Genomic DNA, 19290 nt, shown 5'->3' on the forward strand with positions numbered 1-19290 from the left:
TTGCGAAACTTGAGAATTAAAATACACTCGTTAAGACAAACAAAGGAACGAGCGAGACAAAATGGGTCTCCAATCGTTCTGAAGTGTTTGCATTACAGTTAACCAAACTTGGAATTGTTCTGGTGTTTGACATTTGCCGATTTCGCGTGAAGAGGATATTCGTGATACTATACGAGATCTAATTTATTCTTGCAATCGAAAAAGTTACGTATGTAAAACAGCCGTACACTTACTAATTACGGAGACGTGAGAAAATTTTATTTTTAGTAAAATAATATTTCAATACTTTGACCTATTTTTACATTGAGATAATCGTATGCAAGGTTAAACTTGAGAGATTAAATTGGAAAATTTTTCGGCACGAACAAGGCACGGACAATATCCATTCATGAATGTTCCGCATGTCTATCGGCCCACGTTTGCTGCACGTGTAACTCACTGTTAACGGCTAGTGGTCGCTAACGCAACAACAATAGCCCAGCATCGAACGAAAAAGGATACATAGCGGCAGAGCGCGCGTATGTTACGCCCATCGGAATTCCAGTGTACGCTTTAATTATTGGATCTAATTGCCGTGGATATTGCTAGGTACTGCCCTGTACCCCGAGATCCCATCGACGCCAAACTAAATGGAATTTCATTCCCTTAAATCAAGCGGCATTGATCCCACAAGGTAAAAATTGAAATGCAGAAAACGCAAGCGAAACTCGCATTTTTCCAGTGTATATTTCTGAAGCGCGATTCGATTACCTTCGCGCATTACAGAGTGACCAGCAATCCGTGTCGCGGCTTGGCCGATAGATAACTTCCTTTTCCTCGCTTCACCGCTGCTTCTTACGCGTGATCCGCTTATAGAAGTATAAAATACAAATAAATATAAATATATAAATATGGATATAAATATATATAAATATATATATATATATACGTACGATGATAAACATGCCAACGAAGGTGCCTACGCGTAAAATAAGTGAACGCGAATGCATGACAAACTTATGATTTTTCTTTCTCATTTTTTACTTTCTTTCAAAGATAACACTTCAATTATGGATTTACGTATAAGAATTTTTCGCTAACGCTGCGGTAGTATATCCAATCTGCTTGTGGTGAGAGGGTAGAGCCAATTTTATACATGTTCGACGATATTTTGTACGAACGCAATTGAGAACGGTGTTGCGCGCGCGCGAGCGCGCGTGCGATGAGAAGCGCTAAAACGTGCAGAAGAATGCGCCCAAAGAGCATTCGCCGTACGTATGTGGTCGCTGCGTGCAACGCTTTAGCGATGTAATTTCGATACAACATGTATCACATAGGCATATGGAGTGGCGCAAGAAAAATCTGACATTTCTTCGCTTCGCCGCGAGAAGCGGTCTCCGAAGGGAGAAAAAGAAGAAAGAGATAACGAAAAAAGGTATAACAGGAGAGAGAGAGATGAAATTGTCTCTCCACGCTGTAAAATGCGGGAACAAATGTTGGAACGGATCCTAAGTCACTACTTTCATGGGGAAGATGTGCAAGATTTTCTCGCGCCACCTCGTAGACAGCGTGCATTTCGAGAGTAACATGATAACGATGTGCGAGCACTTTTCATCGACTTGATCGAATGATACGCGCGCGGCACGCGCGCTTAGCCGTGCCTGGTCGCTGACGTTTGAGGCTAAGTCAATGGAAACTGCCGAGTACGCGGAGTATATAAAGATAATCATTAATTAATTAATTGTCTTTACATTTAAAGAGCGTATACGATGAAAGTAAAAGGAGCAATCATGTTTCATCAATATAATAACGTAATTAAGATTAAGTTAACGCGCCCCGCGGTCTCGGCCGAGTATGGATCGGGGCCGCGGAAGGCAATTGCGAAGGAAAGATAATATTGGGCTCGAGGACGATCGCTCTCGATGATATCAACTGCGCAATCCTGCAATCCCCGGCCGGCCGGCCGACTTGGGTAGCCGCGAGCAATTCAACGCGGCCGGCGTCGTCGTTTCTGCGTACAAGTACCACTCGCTTCTTCTTCATCTCCTTTTCCCCGTCCCTTCCCCTCGCTACCCTCCCATATCGTCCATCTTAATGAGGGTTGTGTTTATACCCTGTACTTCTCTTACCAGGAGTATCTACGAGTTTGTAGAGATGTTAGTGCTTGTCCTCGAGCCTGAGGTGCGCGCCTGCTCCGTCGTAAGCTCGAGAAGCTCGAGTCTGTTCTGTACCATGACAAGCGTGTATTTCTGCTTTTCTCTATCTTATGTACGTGTTCTTTTCTATCCGCCCCCCTCGCACCCATTCTTTCTTCTTCCTTTTCTTCGTTTTCCTGCCTCCCTGCCTTCTTGTGTTCGCCTCCTCCCTTCTCGCTGCCGAGCGCGCGCGCGCCATATCGGCCGCTGCCGCATGGCGCCGCCGCATCGATCTCTCGCCAAATTAAACCATTTTCATCGCGAATACATACGTCACGTACAGAACTTACCCGACGATCGCGAGCGTTCTTATATGTTATATCCGCGCACCAGCATATAATCGCTTATTTATTTTTTACGTTAACGTACATTGCCCTTCAAGAATACTCGTACCCTATCACGCCTAATTTTTTCCCATCCACGACTAGCATACCCACTACCGTTTTAATAATATGCCCGTCATACTATCCACGCATTGAAACTGCTATGTAATTTAACGAATCACTCTGCTGACGTTAAACGTAATGCGTGCGTGTTTCTAATTAATTCCCATTTTTTTTTCTACATTATCAAGACGTATCTTTCTCGCCAAACGTCGTATATGTCAGTACCGTAACACACACGTTGTACATAGCATATATGGTACAGAGAAAATAAACTCATTTTATAACGAAAAACGTCGTTTTTTTTTCCCGTTCTTTACGACACGTGTAACTTTCCTCGCGCCCGGTTTTGTAAGGCTACGTTGGATCCCAGCCAAAGCTATACTTCTCTACATAAGAAAAGTCCTTGGGATGACTCGCGTAAACGGAGAAAAGAACAGCAAGGAGAAAGTAGTTACTACCTGTGGCGGTACGGTTAAGATCGGCGTTGACGATAATAATCCTTCTGTCGTTGGCAAATTATTTTCATACGTATGTACGGAAAGAGACCATTGTAAAGAAGATTGCAAAGTTCTTAACGAGTGTTATTGTTAGTTACGAGCTAACCAGTTCGACAAATTCCATGATCGAATCATTCGAGAAAATTATCCAATCAATCTCTCGTCACGCAAGATGTTAAATCGGGGACGAACGCTCCTTCATCTCAGTGGTAGTGGAAATAAACTGGTAAGTTCATATCGATCAATATATCATGATGCGATGTTCTGCGATGACAAGCGAGCGGAACGGTAAGATATCTTCAGTTATAGAAAATGATTTGCAAAATATATTTCATTGTGCGATTAATAATTTTGCATTAAAATTCTGCATTCTTTAAATGTATCATCTTAGAATTGTAAATCAAGGATGAAAATAATTAATATACAGATTTTTTTATTGTTAAACATATCAAGCAAATTGTAATAAACTAATTAATTTTATTTTATGGTAACGTATAAAAGTACATGATCTTCGTGCTATCTAAAATAGACGTCTGTTGAATGTCATATTTAATCATGGACGAGAAATCCATTTTCCTCCCATGTAACTAGGACATAGCGTTCCCGTATATCACATTTCACGTAACGTGTAATTTTAAAATGAGATGCCTCCAACTTGAAATTCTCATGCAGCACGATGTTTACGATATTAGTGCAACAGTAACTAACTGATATTCTGTATATATACGCGACTAGATTTGATCGTAAAACATATTTTCTGTTAACAATGATCAAGAGTTTGAATAATAATTTTGGATCAAATTCTACTGACTAATGAAAATTAAATCTCTTCGTGAAAACGCTCAAAGTTTCAAGCGCAAAGAGATTCGCATCAGAAAGGAGGAGCCACGAGTAAAAGGAAACCCAATGTATCGCGAGTATATAAGGTGCGTCGTGCCGCACGAGCGAAAAGTAGACCATGTAAATGTCCAAGATCACTGGTTTCCAGCATCCGCTAGTTGCACTTCTCCGGTGCGCGATTCAATAAGCGTGAGAACCTTGTCGAGTGGTCGCGAGGAAGAATATTTATGAGAAGAATATTAATAGCCAACGTTACTCGAGTGACGGGAGATCCAACAGAGAAAAAACTATGAAAGAAATATGATTTTTCTCTTATATTATGAGTAAAACCATCATCTGTTATTACAACTCAATCTCAGTTTTAACAAATATATTGTACAATTTACAATTACGAGCGCAATAAGCAGCCAAGTCATGTTCACAAAAAGAAATAAAAGCAAGAGAGATAACAATTAGATTTTCGCGAAAGCGCTCCTTCGTTTTCTATTCTTTTTTCAAGCAAATAAATTTAATCGATTTCATAATCTTGTATAAAAATATACATATAATAATAAACTATTTTAATTGCATAAATATAAGATTTATCAATAATTTGTTAGCTATCAGAATATACTTATATTAATAATAAGAACGTACGAGTTATATTAGCAATTTCCCGCAATTATAACAATTTTTCAATGGATCCACAAATATCTATTAGGTTAGATATTATATAAATTAATAATCTAAAGCTGTCTTCAAAGTATTTAAAAACAATTTTTTTAACTTATAAAATGCTGATAATTTTTAATTGTTACAAAATATTAACTGTTTGTAATAATTAAACGTAACCTTTTTCTAAAATCACTTCTGTCCTACATTTCAGTGACAGGCAATAGTTAAAAATCTTAACATATATATATATATATACACATATGTGTGTTTTTCTCATAAGAAATGATTATTAAATTATGTGACATTAAATTTAGATCTTATCTGAAGACACAATTTTATTTTCTCATTTTATGTTATAAATATAATGTTACAAATAGACCGTCAAGATCAATCTACTGACTCGTACATTTCGAAACAGGTTTTAGTTGAGTTTTTAAGCCACTATAGATGTAAGTTTCAGATACAGAATATCAAATGCAGGTGAAAAAGTTGGAGCAATTGAATATCCGCCTAATCGTATCCTGCCGTACACAGTAAAAAACGTACGCAGTTAAAAACGATAAGAAACTTTATTCCGCACTATTTTGCGTAGTTTCGTCCATCTAACGTAATACCGCTTTCCTTTCACAGTGGCGCACAACTGCAGGAAAAAAGAAGACTATACTTTTTCATCTGGAAATCGTACCGCTGTTAGTTTTAAGGCAAGCACCGAGATTACCAACGTCTGGTCCCCAATCGAAGCGCTCTCCAGGATGCAATTTATTGCGTATAAAACGAGAGCGTAAGTTGCCCAGGTACGATTCGGCGAGTCCATTTCGTGGGAGTCGACTCTATGTTAATGAACCGGATCGAGATAATGCCACGCGATGCTGCTAGTTTACGGTTCTGCTAACGCGGCCGGAAGTATATAGCTATCGGATGACAGAAGCAGAGCACAGCCTTATCGATCCAAAGTTCGTTCTTTTGCTCGCTCGCTCATCGCAAGTAGAAACAAAAGAAACATATCGAACAAGCGCTAGTTGGATGGCATAAAAGTCCTGATAGGTTCCCGATATTTTCCGGATATCTCGTTCCGACACGACGCTGCCGTCTTCGTCGTCATCGTACGATAACGGAGCTATGCCGCCAAACAGCTATAGTGTGTATAGCTATGGTCCCCTTTGGTACATGATGCGCGGAAGGAAGGCGGAGGTGGTGGCGGCAGAATTTCCGGCAACATTTGCCGATGGGAAGAGGAAGAGCAGTCGCGAAGAACTGCATGTATGGGAGAGTGAGGAAGAAAAATGGAGAATAGGATTGCATGAAAACACACGGACGCACTACGTACAAATGGCGCTTCGGCTGGAACGTCGAAGATTCGTTTCTCACAGCGGCGACATTGTGTCGCTACGAACCGTAACGTTGTGTTTATTTTGCTGTAGAAAAATATCATGGCGATGTTGAACACTGACGTAGCAATTACGCGAACATATTCGTTTATTGGTCTATCACGAATTTTTATTCGCCTGATTATGTCTACATTGATCGGTCGTGTTGCAGCATTATAGCGTTCTGATTAAAACTTTTATGTGCCTCCGCTGAATGGCGATCGATAAAACGAAGAATTTATGCTATGCCATTGTGATCGATTTAGCGCCATAATAATAATAGTAAATCTGCATATTTTGTAGAGAATAAATTGTGATACTGATTACTTTTAATTTTTTGCCAAATATATCACATAAAGACATCAATCAATATTCATGAAATATATAATAGTCATTGGCAATAATTTTATAAATATTATTAATTGATAATCTCAGAGCTTGTCTTAAAACTAATAAATGGCATGATCTTCAAATACAAATATTGTATATAAATTAATTCTGTTGATTCGATTCTACTAAATCCAAACTATAATTTATTTTCTTACTAATACTTTAACTTTTTATTGATCTAAACGATAATCGTATAATAAATTTAAATATAGCGAGGTTAAAACGAAATTATTATTATAAAACGTAAATACAATTGAAGTAATATATTTATAACTTAAGTATTTATAAATATGTATATAATATATTTATTACTCCTGTTTATAATTAATGTACGTATAATTAATATTAATTATAATAATTGACGACTAATTATAGTATACAGTTCGAGAATCTAGAAATTTGCGGTGACAATCAATATAAATACAAACAGCGCAGACATATTATTGAAAAACAAAGAATCTCAATAATTAACAATATTCTATTCTAATAGAATAACGTACTAGCAGAAAAGTGACGTGTGTGCAAGATCATCAGTCACTGCGTCGGGCGTCATCGTGAATCAGAAACGGCAACTATAAGACATCTCGAGCCATTTATCAAAAGTCAAGACAGTCCTATCGAAATTATCTGCTGGCGGCGCCGGACCCGCGAGATTCCGGACAATCTGTCCCAGTCGAATTATCCAACATTAACCCCCAGGTTATCGATCTGCCGATTCTGAATGTTCGCTAGTTCGCGGCAGTCCATTTCCGATTCTCATGTGATTTCGGCGAAGTATCTTTTTGGTCCCGTTTGAAGCGAGTACTTTCGTAGCCAAGGTTTCCTACTTTACGAGCCGCAACTTTCTTCAAGTAAGACAGAATATGAATCAATAAGCGTCGGTATTATATCACCATGAAAATGTAACGATTAAATTATGCTGCTCCAATAATCAGTAGCATATATAGTTTTAAGAAAATAATATAACTCAAGCCGTTAAAAACGGCTGATCTCATTGCAAGGAGAAAGATGTAGCCTTCAATAAAAGATTACGCAGCAAAAGTCATTTGATTCCGAATTCATGGTCTATAAAATGTTCCGATATCGCTTCTAACGCCCGGTCCTGTTGTAGAGCTTAGTGCGTGTTTCAAAAATATAGCCCAATAAATACTTTGTAATTCCTTACGGGTTTTGTTTTCCTGCACACATGTATCACGCGTTGATATATTGTACGCGATCCACTAAAGTTCGTCTCTCGTTCGCGTTTCGATTACATCAAAAGTTGTAAACCAAATCGAAATGTGCATCAGGCGATCAAGGAAAGTGGCGGCGGCGTAAATAGCGAGTGGTTTTGCTATCGGAATGTCGATGCCGTGATCGGCAAGGAGGTCGAAGTGGTGCGACCACCTCGAACGACGAGGTTGCTTGGCTCATCTCAGCCAGGTCTTGTGCATGGTCGGGTTAGGTAAGGATTGTTGCGCGGCATTCAAGCAAGAAAAGACGACAAGCAAAACGAATTGAGATGGGAGATGTGACAAGAAATGGGAGCGAAATCTGACACATGAATGGCAGTGAAGAAAAGCAGATAAAAAATATATATACGTTACAATCAAAACGATGAACAGCACATACACAATCATGTACTTTACTATGAAACTTTTGAAAACTGCACAGTTTAGTTTGTAAGATACATTCAATTTATAATAAAATTTGTACAAATTAGGACTATTATAAACTCATAGTTTTACTCGCGAAAGAAATAAAGTTAATATAAAAAAAAACAATATTATTTATTTATTGTAGATTATAAGAAGAAAAATAACTTTTATAAAGGAATGAAGCTCTTTTGCATTAAGTTGTAAGTTTAGTTATGTAATATTAGTAGCAAACATTTATTACATTTATTTTAGTGACGATTGTATCATAACGTATTGAAATATCGATGAGCATAACTAAACATACATGTAAATAGCATTTTCATAATGAATATAGAAGATTGAAACTGAGAGACTCGAATGGTTGATAAAATAACAGATATATTATTGTTAGAGTTTAGTGGGTATGTTTGATATATATATATATATATAAATGCATACATATATTAAAGCTAACTGCCATTCGCATGATAGTTTCTTTCTTTGAAACGCCAAGTTATATAAAAGGTAATAAACGATTAGCACTGTCAAATGAATTCAATGAAAATGCTTTTTCGTTTTTCGATAGCTTTCGATTCAAAGTTTTACCGATTTACTTATACAAACGACGACATTTTATTTCGATACTCCGATCTGTTCTATTTTTCTTTCATTCTTTATATTATTTTTAATATGAATGCTGGTTTCCTTGATATCAAAAAGAAAAATCATCAATATTCCTAACGTGTGACCATATTCCTAACTCTTCTCATCTTTTATTATTTTGCTTTATTTAATTAGATTTAAATGGAAACCTAAAACATAGAAGTCTCTAAATCTTCTTTCAGTTCAAGCTTCACGAACTCTTAGGACATTTTTGTCTTCCCGGCACTTAGCTGCCTAGCTTTCGTATCCTGTCCGCTTTTCGCTCGAACGTCTACCTTCATCTTCCAGCCGTCCTTCCAAGAGCCAATCCGTCTGACTTCTCGCTGCACTCGTGAGTCTCAAGTATTCTCCTGGTTGCACAGCCACGCAAGCCTTATTCAGAAAGACCTCCTTGCTTGTCCGTTGACTGGAAATAGTTTCATCGAATTCAGCGGGCTCTCCTGACTTAATGTGATAAAATCGTATCAGGAAGTACTTGAATAACCAAACAGTGATTATAAGAGAAAAAGATTTAGGCGAAAGATTATTTTCTCACGCTCTCACGATGATTTAGTGCTAGTGCGTCAATGAGACATTAGTAAAATATTTACAATTGGATAAGGAATTATCTCTGTCATAAAAACGCGTTTGTCGATTGCGACCGAAAGTAGATAACTTTTTATAAGCATTCATTGTCTATGAGGTGGAAGTAAGAACCCCATTCAAACTTGCCGACTTTGATTCGGACGTATATATCTGCACTCAAAGCCAATTATGCTAATGGCCAGCTCAAACTTACGAAATTAAATTGGTTTCGCAGACAACCAATTTCAACTTGCTGACTTTTGGGAGAATATCCCCTGTGATTTAATGTAAACTGCTATCTACCATTCGCAATGGTATATATGTAGTAGTTAACGGACTAATTATGAGATCCTTTTATCGCGTGTAAATTTCGAAACCTACTAATACACCTTGCCACTGTTTGTTAATTACCAATATATCTGTACATATACGCTACATCGCGGATAATGTAGCTATTAATCCATGTCCATCGTTGTCCATGTCTTTAATTGCTAATACGATAATACAATGTCAACAGGAAAGCGATTTAACAATCTTCGTAAATAATTCAGAAGAACGTTCTCTACGTCAGATTTTTCTTCCTTTAAATAAAATATTTTTAATATTATAAATCCATTGTAAAATAATTGCGCAAAGTTCTTATAATAAATGCTATTTTTTTAAATACAATTTCTTCAGTTGATGTCGCATTGAGGTAATACAATTAATATTTCAGCAACGTCTCTGAATTCATAGTAATTAATGTCTTCAGCTTTTATTAGAAATCGGGGACGTCTTCGAGAGATTATTTCTATACAGTAGCTGATTTCCCATGGGATACTAATCCTATTATGGATCGACAACTTTTTGTTATCAACTAAAGAGCATCACCCAGCTTACGGAAGACTACAAATAAAACTTTTTCAAGTTATATTTGTGTCATCCGGATTAATTATACGCAAATTTGAAGAATAATATTTAATTGTATCTATATTAGTGCTTTATAGATTACTTACTCTTTAGATCTCTTTCTACGAATATTATAATATATTTAAATATACTTTTATTATTAGCATCATATGAACAGCTATTCACATAATTAAAAAAATATCTTTCTTTTTAATCTCTAACAATACATAAAATATCGTTTATATTGCTTAAGATATTATATTTTCTTCTGTTATACCGCATTCTCTCTTTTATCATTAATTTATTATATCTGTTTCATACTTTAAGCAATGCGTTACAATCCCTGCAAAACATAATTTTAGAAAATAAATAAACTCGATTTTCGAAGACGCAAATTCACGATGTCGCATTAAGTGAGTTCCCAGTTATGATCACCTAAAGTTCCCGCATGGCACGCTCCACGTTAAACTTCGTTCTCCCCTTCAGCGAATTATGTAAATCCGGAAGCTGTTGCTACCCGTTGCGCGGCTGTCGACACCATTTCTTCTTAAAACTAGCATTATTGCAAGCGCAAATGTCTTTATTCGCCAAGGAGTTGCTTATAAGAAGAAAATAACGAACTCTTTCTAAGGTGAGAAAATATTATAGAAATTTATATGTAATTTCATTAATTCTACGTTTTTCAAAATAACAAAATGATTTCAATACTATAATTACGACTTAGTTAGTTAAAAAAAAAATCTATTATTTTCGCGTTGTCATATATATGAAATCATTGTTTTTATTTTATAAAAGCTATTATACTATAATATATAAAATCGGAGAATATTATTTCAGGAAGAATTATAAATCATATGAATAAAATGTACAAAACGTACATGGGTACATAAAATGCACATTTTATGGAAGACCAAAAAATTTCAAACTCTCGATAAATAACTGAACTATCGAAAACCGTTACTTCTGATCACAATGTGACCAGAGAATCGGCCAACGATGCTCTTTCGATTGCGGCACGCTCGAACTTGACTCAGTCGCTTTAATAAACGACGATCATATTGGCGAGCAATATTCGCATGGAATATAAAGAAATACGCAGTTGTAACGCTGGTCGTACCAGTAAGAATTATGTAATTGCCAAATGGCGGTTATACAATAATGACACATGGGCCAATGATAACATTCCGTTTCAACGGATTGTCGATCGTTCGTGGATGGCTGGGTGGTACATGCCGGTCAGGGGATGCATTGGAGTAGAAGAGAAGGGAGAGGCAGGAGGGTGAAGGGATGCATATAGAGCATGGCTCAGGGGAGAGTAAAAGAGCAGCGAGGGGCCACTAGGGGTGGCTGCAAGCGGAACGGGGCCTCCGTAAACGTGCAAGCGCCAATGCAGCATAACGACACAGCCAAATGGTTCGACCATTACCGCGCCAATATTACCTGCTCAACTGAATTATTGTGTCGAGCGGTCGCGCGAAATATCTGGCATCGATATTGAATTGGTGTGGTAGTCGACTGGGCAGGAAGGGGAACGAATAAAGGGGGTGGAGTGGAGTAATGGGGATGGGGATGCACGGGAGCAGAGGGCAAAAAGAGCCAGGGGAGAAAAAAAAAAAGAATTGACTTTAACGAGAATGGATCTTCGTGGAACAAAAGCCCAATTTTACAGAATAACTTTCAATAAATTCCATTCTCAAATAATGCTTTCGATAAGCGAAAAAGAAATAAATGCAAACCGCTTACGTTTATCGGTACAGGATCCATTGTTTTCTACCTTAATCGACAATTTAATTATCGGTTATATAATTATATCTAATGAGACGACAGTCTTGTTCAAGAAAGTGTCTGGTGAACGATAATTTATTTTGCTTTACGCCGTAGAATATTCTTGTAGCTTATCCTCTGTTTCGCGCGCACCTCTTTTCATTAAAATTAACAATACAGTCGAAAGAAAAACGGGAAAATAATGTCGTTTCTGAACTTAAAATGTATGCTATTCGATTAATTCGTACCATTGAAAGAGGATAGATTAAGCGGATGAAAGCACAAAGGAAAGATAAACAAAAGAGTTATTCGTTCAGATGACTAACAAAGTAGGATTAAATAACTGACAAAACTTTTTTTTTTCAATTCGATCCATTCGGTGCAATGGTGTACAGACGATGCCTCATATTTGTTTCGCTTTTCGACAGAGATCGATCCAACCAAAATGGTTGAAAGTAAACTATGAACCATGTGAAAATCGGATTATGTGTAGGTAGTCATTTTCTGCGGCATGATGCTAAAGTTATTTGGTAGGACGCAATACTGGACATATTCCGGGAAATAGCTGTTTATAACCTGCATACGAATTCCCGCTAATGTTCATTGAATTTGTTTCAGGGATGGCCATCAATTATAGTACCTGGCATGGCTGGGAGAAGCGCGCCGAACAACGGCTCTCCATTTCGAGAACAAATAGTGACGATTATTTGTTGTCATTATCACATACTGCAATCGAGAGCTGTCTGTCAATTTGTACGGGATTTTGTACACGACACGTAAAGCGCTTACAAAGAAGCGTAAAATTCAGTATTAAAAAAAAATAAATCATTGGCAATATCATTACACTCATTTTTAATACACTTTCAGTATTACGACAATCAATTACGACAAATTTGAATTACGAATTAACATTTTTTATAATTTTTATAAATTTTTAACTAGATCTATCCATAACTCTGTAACAATAATTTTTATGATTCTCTCTTTGCCCCCTTTTCTCTTTCTCCGCTATTATTAATATAATATGTATGCTATAATTATAGCTCTGGTAAGAATAATTTAAAAGAACTAAATAATTACAAAAAGTTGAAATAGCAGAACTATTGTTCTCGCGAAATATTTTCTAGCCTTTGAATTGTTCCACGGGTAATAAATGCATTCTGTCAGTTCCACACTATGTACATTTATCAAATGTGAAATTTTTAAATAATTTGCAAAAATAAATGGCAAATAGACGCTGAATTAATTTAATAAGATAATGAATAACTGATTAAAATTGTATAAGATAAAACATTTAAGAAATGACACCTCTATTATCGGACTATTGCTGTTATTCAATCAGAATCATGTTTGGTTTATGGCGAAACACTTCGATGCGTTGTCGAGCCAGACAGGAACATCGACATAAACTCCATCACCAAGACCAGATCCCCCGCAGCTCTATAGCTAGTTCTTGGTTGGCTAATGCGATTGTTATTACACATATTATCTCTGCGCGAGTAATCATGTTTCACATTACCATGGCTCGTTCCCCGATCAGGCGGCCTCGTCTGAATCCTGCTGTAAAACAGTGCCCGTAAGACGACTTCGGAACGCCTACTCATACGCAAATCACCATTCGCAGACATGTGTATATTCTTTCAGCATGTTACTGCAGAAACGGAGAGTGATCAAGTCGCAGTATAGTATACACGAACTACGGTCTTTGTACGCCAAGGGCAAACGATACCGGCACGAATGGTTCCCTATCGCACCGCAAGTAGTTTTACATGGTACGAAGGCGTGGTATAGATGCGCCCAAGGTAAGTTGTAACATCATTCGGAGATTACGAAATAAAGGATCCTATACTCACTCGGAGCGGTTGATAGAGTGCTGAAGCCGGCAGCTACTACAGTAAATTCGTTATATCTTGAATATTATCAGAACTTTCAAGCTTTCGTGAAATTTCGTGCGTAACATATAGATTTGCCTGGAAAACTAATGGGGCTAATGGTCGTTCAAATTTCAAGAACGTATCACGTGAAACATTCAGAATCGAGTTTAATATCTTATGTAATGCGAATAGTTCAGTAATCACACTTCGAAATTGAAATTTACCAGAGAACCGATTAACGGAATGATTATTTGCGTAATCTATTTGGTATTCAAAATTTCGATTAAAAAGCACCAAAACAAATATGTTTGTTTGGAATATACATTCCATATCATCATTTCTATCTATGTTTTGTTATATCTGCACTGAAAAAAATTTCTGATTGAAAATAGACTGGAATTCTGGTTGATACAATATTTCTGGTAAAATCTACTAGAATTCTTATTTTTATCAAAATAATCAATCAGAATTCTAGTTATTTCAAGTAGAATTCTAGCAGATTTAACCAGAAAATTCTGATTTGTTCATTTTCCACCAGAGAGAATTACTATTTAATCCAACCAGAATTTTTCTCAGTGCGTATCAACTTATATCTGTATCAATTTATCCAGTAATGTATCCAAAATGCATTATTCTATTGCAATTAATGAAATAATTATTTTATGTCAGATAATGCAGATACAGATAGTCTAATGATCGGTAGAAAAATCGAAATCTAGTCAGCGTAAATAAATTAACATTTATAATGACGTTAATTTTCTTTATATCTTATATTTTTTAAATCCAAAATATGAATATTTATAAAAAAATAATACAAATTTTTTCATGTACTCAATTTAAAATAAGAATTTTTATAAAATCGAAAGCTATTATTAAACGAATTAATAAATTAATTAAAGCTAATAATATTTAATCTGTCACCCAAATTGGCATCTCGATTCTTCGAGATTATCTTTCATATCATAATCTCGGCTACTTACAGAAAGTTTCGAGTAAAAAAAAACAAAATTTAACGGATGATAAAGCATCCGATAAGCGACGAAATGTCAGCTCTTGAAAACAGCTTCATCCAAATTTAATTCCCGCGATAAGTGAAACATCGATGGCTTCGCGAAAGGAGCTCTGACTTCGCGTCGTCGTCGCTTTTTATTATCGCTAACTTCGTCCTTCTCTTTTGACGGGATATACGATCTTATTCGATCTTAAGGTGCTCACCGGGAGCTATATCAGCATCGCTGCCCATCCTGATTATCCACTTGCAGAGATCGAATCGATTGAAGGGAGCCGCGCTCGCATTTTTCCAACGTTACATCCCATTACCGTGGAAGCGGTGAAGTGGTTGAAGAGGGAAACTGCAGATAGTCGTAACGAGATTTACCTGGTAGAATGATAGGGTTCAAGACGCGACACAGTCAACAGAAAAGCTGATCCCAGAGAGCTTCTATGAGTGAGTTATTATTACGATATAATCAACTTTCGTAATTACAGCCGATTTTCTAATTATGAAAATGAAAATAATTGATTCAATTACAAGATCATGCGAGAAGCATAAGAATTGTCTACAATGTAAGATACAAACAGAATATCAATTTATGCTAATCGAGTCTGTATAATCTGATATCTGTTTATCTTATTTCCTCATTTTTCTCTGAGCAATAAAGTTCGATGTTCGAAGTTTCGATGTTGCTTCAAATTGATACTGCTATTTTTAATACCGTCATGTAGAGTAATTCCTTTTTCTATCAGCGATATCATTTTTCTCTCTCAGAGCATCTCTTCAATCACTAGAAGCAACGAGCTCGACAATACCGGATATCGAGATCGGTACGTTAAATCGCATACTTGACGGATTCCGCGCAGAACGAATTGTACTTGTTCGGGCGGAATGAACTCGATTCGACGAGGATCGGTTGAAGCGACTTCCGAAATATGGGAAAATCGGAACTCCGGCCAGTCTCTCCCGCTTCCACGCTAACGGCGAAAGCTCTGCCCGGAAAATTTCGACAAGAAACCGCGTTAAAGATTCACCCGCTCTCACGTCGGCCGTATTAAGGTCGAACGAACCACTTTGCGAATGGAGATTCGAGGAATATATACATGCATACGTGGATGTACATTCGCATATTGACTCACGGCTGAGAATACGACGATAAATTTCTCATGAACGCATATATACGGTCTACTTGTTTATTCCATATTTATGTACTCTTTTAAACATTTATTCCAAGATATTTCTTTCTTTTTAAATTGTGAGGCCAGAAAATGGAAAAATGTTTCCCTTGATTTTTGTTAGCTAAATTACAAACGCGTATAAGATCGTAGATTCAGAACGCGTAGTAAACTAACACTATAACCGTTGCCTCATGTTTAATGCAATCCGTGTCGGTGACGAAGCATTGATGATTAAAAGACGAAACAAGATTTTAATCGGGATAACGGCTTACATTGTTTCGCACGTACAGCGCATGCAATGTGATAAACGCATACGTCTTTTAGTGTTAAGAATGCAATGTGCACAATTATTTACATGTTTAATTGTATACATTAATAAAGGAAATTTGCCGATAAAAAAATATAAAATCTGTTTTAGACCGGCGCGCAGCTTTATAACAAATACTTTAGACAATTTATAATGTACGACGTTTAAAAAATCCATTATGGCGTAAATAAATGATGGTTCGTCAGATCATTTGTCTCCGAAACTATTCTGCAAGATTCAATATAGGCTCAGGTGTCGCTCCCGGCAAGATCTAATCAGTATTGGAATATAATTTTAGTAATCTTGGTAATCAATCTTACCCTGTCCCGACTCTGAAGGATGACATCGTGGGCGTGTTCATGTGTAACATGTACACGTACACGCGCATTCACGTACTATTCTCTCGATATTAATTAAACTAGTTAACAAGCACCGGGTATTATTGCACTGGATGGATACCAACTGCACAAAGGTACGAAGTCGTATTTAAGTTGATATCGCGAAGTGAAAAGAGGAAAGCAGGAACGCGGCTTCATGTCGCGAAGGAAAATCCTTCTATAGTTCTCGAGGCGAAGATTCAAGGTAACTGTACGGCGGCGATTGCCTGGGAGGATGTCTACCATACGAACAAACTTTGTCAATTCTGTCTAATTGACCCTCGTACAAAGACTAAGTTTCCCGAGAAGTGGCAAAGTTTCAAGATGACATCTTCTGTTTGACCCTGGTATAACCACAGTCTCGTCACAATAGCGATACGTACCCTGGAATCTGCACTATCATGTTTCCAAAACAGCGAGTATCGATTCGACCTGCGTTAACATTAGGCAATCTACGGGTTTACCACGCAAACATCCAACGAGTGGGTTGGATTCCTGGTAACAATGTTTCCTAACTTAGATCTTTAGTCAACGTTTACCAAAAGTTTGTTAAAATTATGTTATGTATGCCATGGCAAAAATTACTAGCGATACATGCAATATATTTATTGTTAACCCTTTTGCTAATGCATAATTGTTCATCTTTCTACTACTGTGTTTCACAAGATTTTTCCTGTAAAAATGTAAAAATGTAAAAGTGAAAACGACAAAATAAAGTCTATACAAAACTGTTTATCGTTTAAAAAGTGTGATTTTCGAGGCATCATTACGAAATTTGCACAAAAATATAAAAAGTTTGACTTTTACAAATTGATATATGGATTCCTATGCATTTGCCGAAAGAGTTAAACGGTATAAAAATTAATGCTTGTTTTCCAACAGTGCATTTTAAGATTTACGGAAGCTAAAACGAAAGGCAAACCGCGCGTACTTATCGGGGCACCGCAATTTCTCTAGTTGTTAGTTTCTCTTTCTCTTGTCATTTGGTCATTACGTATCGGAAACTCAGAGTGGTCACGTAGACGAACTGTTAATGGAATTAATAGTTACAACCTGAAATTTACTCAGAATCGAGACATTACAAGAGACCTGTAACCAATAATTAAATCCTGGTCAGCTCTCAAAAGACTGAAAATGATATTTCGCATATATAATACAAATACAATGTTCTTTAAATATTATTACTGTCCGTATATAGACGCGTATTATCTATGTTATTATTCTTGTACTCATAATAAATGATATTTCAAAATAACAATTAAAAATATTTTAATAGCATTTACGTTGATTCATGATTATATCCAAATATTAATATTATTAACAATATAATAGAATTTATTGATTAGAAATAATCCTATAATATATATTTCCAAAACAGATCTTAGTGTTTAAAAGTACTAAATGCAGATTTCTGCAAACTGTATGTACATTATTTCAATTTTTATAAATTGCGCATCGATATGGTTGGTTGGACTTGAAACGCAGCAAACTGAAGCTGAAATTAATATCCCGATTTGAAATCCGGCAAACAGTATCGATACACAGTTTATAAAAACCAAAATAATATATTTACAAAAATTTGCATTTAGTATTATTATTAACCAAGATCCACTTTGACTAAAAATATTGGATTATTTCTTTTAAATGATTTATTATTGTCGGTTTAATATTGATTTGTAATTGTATATTAAAATGTTTCCAACTTTTATTCTACAGCTGTATACGTGTATGTGTGTGTGCTATACATATGTTTTTTGCAACTATATCAAAATAATATTTGTTCATGTCAGATTACCATTTATATAGCTTTTGTTTCTAAACCGATTATTTAACTTTTTATAAATCTTTATTAAATATATTCGTATACATAAGCACACAATAAATTTTATTCATAATATTTTGACGATTAAAGTACATAAAAGTTATATAAGCAAATTATTCACATCGTTCATTTTGTCATATCATTTGATCTCTTGCTGCAACTTAGTACCCAGAGATTTGTAACCGCAATCATTTCCGCAAAATACACCAGTGCGGCTAATTCATAATTTTCTCGAGGGAGAGACAAACATTCCTCTCTTTCTTGCAAGTTTTCTCATCAAGTAATCAGTTACGCTAAATACATTGTTACTTAAACCGGCGAAGAACGATTCTACTAAATATTAACTTTCCGATTCTAGCAACATTCACAAATGACAGTAATTTACCAGCAAAAATTTTCGTCAAATTGCAACTAAAAACAATGATAAAATAATCTACTGACATTAACATGTCGCTTAGCGGAGATAAGTTTAGTTCTTACTTATTAATGTTTCAACAAATGCGAGAGTATATACGCACAAAAGAATCATCGACGCGTGACAGATTCATGCATAGGCGTTTTTCAATGGATCGATTAGATCGACATGCTGTCTTATTTATATACACCCACACGCGCACCCGTTCGGCACGCTTAAATGCTTCCACCTGGTTTTATCGATAGCCCCTTGAATTATGGTATCACCCACTAACAGCTTTCGATCGCATAAATTATTCAGTACCGATTCCGCACCTGTAATGGAACACATCAATCCCGTGTAAACAAGATGGGCCGCATTCACAGTCGTTTTGTGATTGATTCGACCTCCTGATTCAAAATAAACTAATAAAATAATTTGATTTTCGATATCCATCCCTCTTTTTTGTCTTTATAGCTGTCAATATTAACATTATATCTTTAATTTTTATTAATGATATCGCAGAACATTTTCTATATAT

The 19290-nt window shown here is 36.2% G+C and overlaps 1 protein-coding gene across 1 annotated transcript in view; it reads right to left on the minus strand.

The window, feature by feature from the left end:
• LOC108753574 (autophagy-related protein 16-1) overlaps positions 1-19290 on the minus strand; it is a 424436-nt gene that overhangs the window by 239682 nt on the left and 165464 nt on the right. The gene's annotated exons all lie outside the window — the stretch shown is intronic.

The sequence above is a fragment of the Trachymyrmex septentrionalis genome, unplaced genomic scaffold, assembly GCF_001594115.1.
Source record: "Trachymyrmex septentrionalis isolate Tsep2-gDNA-1 unplaced genomic scaffold, Tsep1.0 scaffold7, whole genome shotgun sequence".
In the NCBI taxonomy this organism is placed as follows: Eukaryota; Metazoa; Arthropoda; class Insecta; order Hymenoptera; family Formicidae; genus Trachymyrmex; species Trachymyrmex septentrionalis.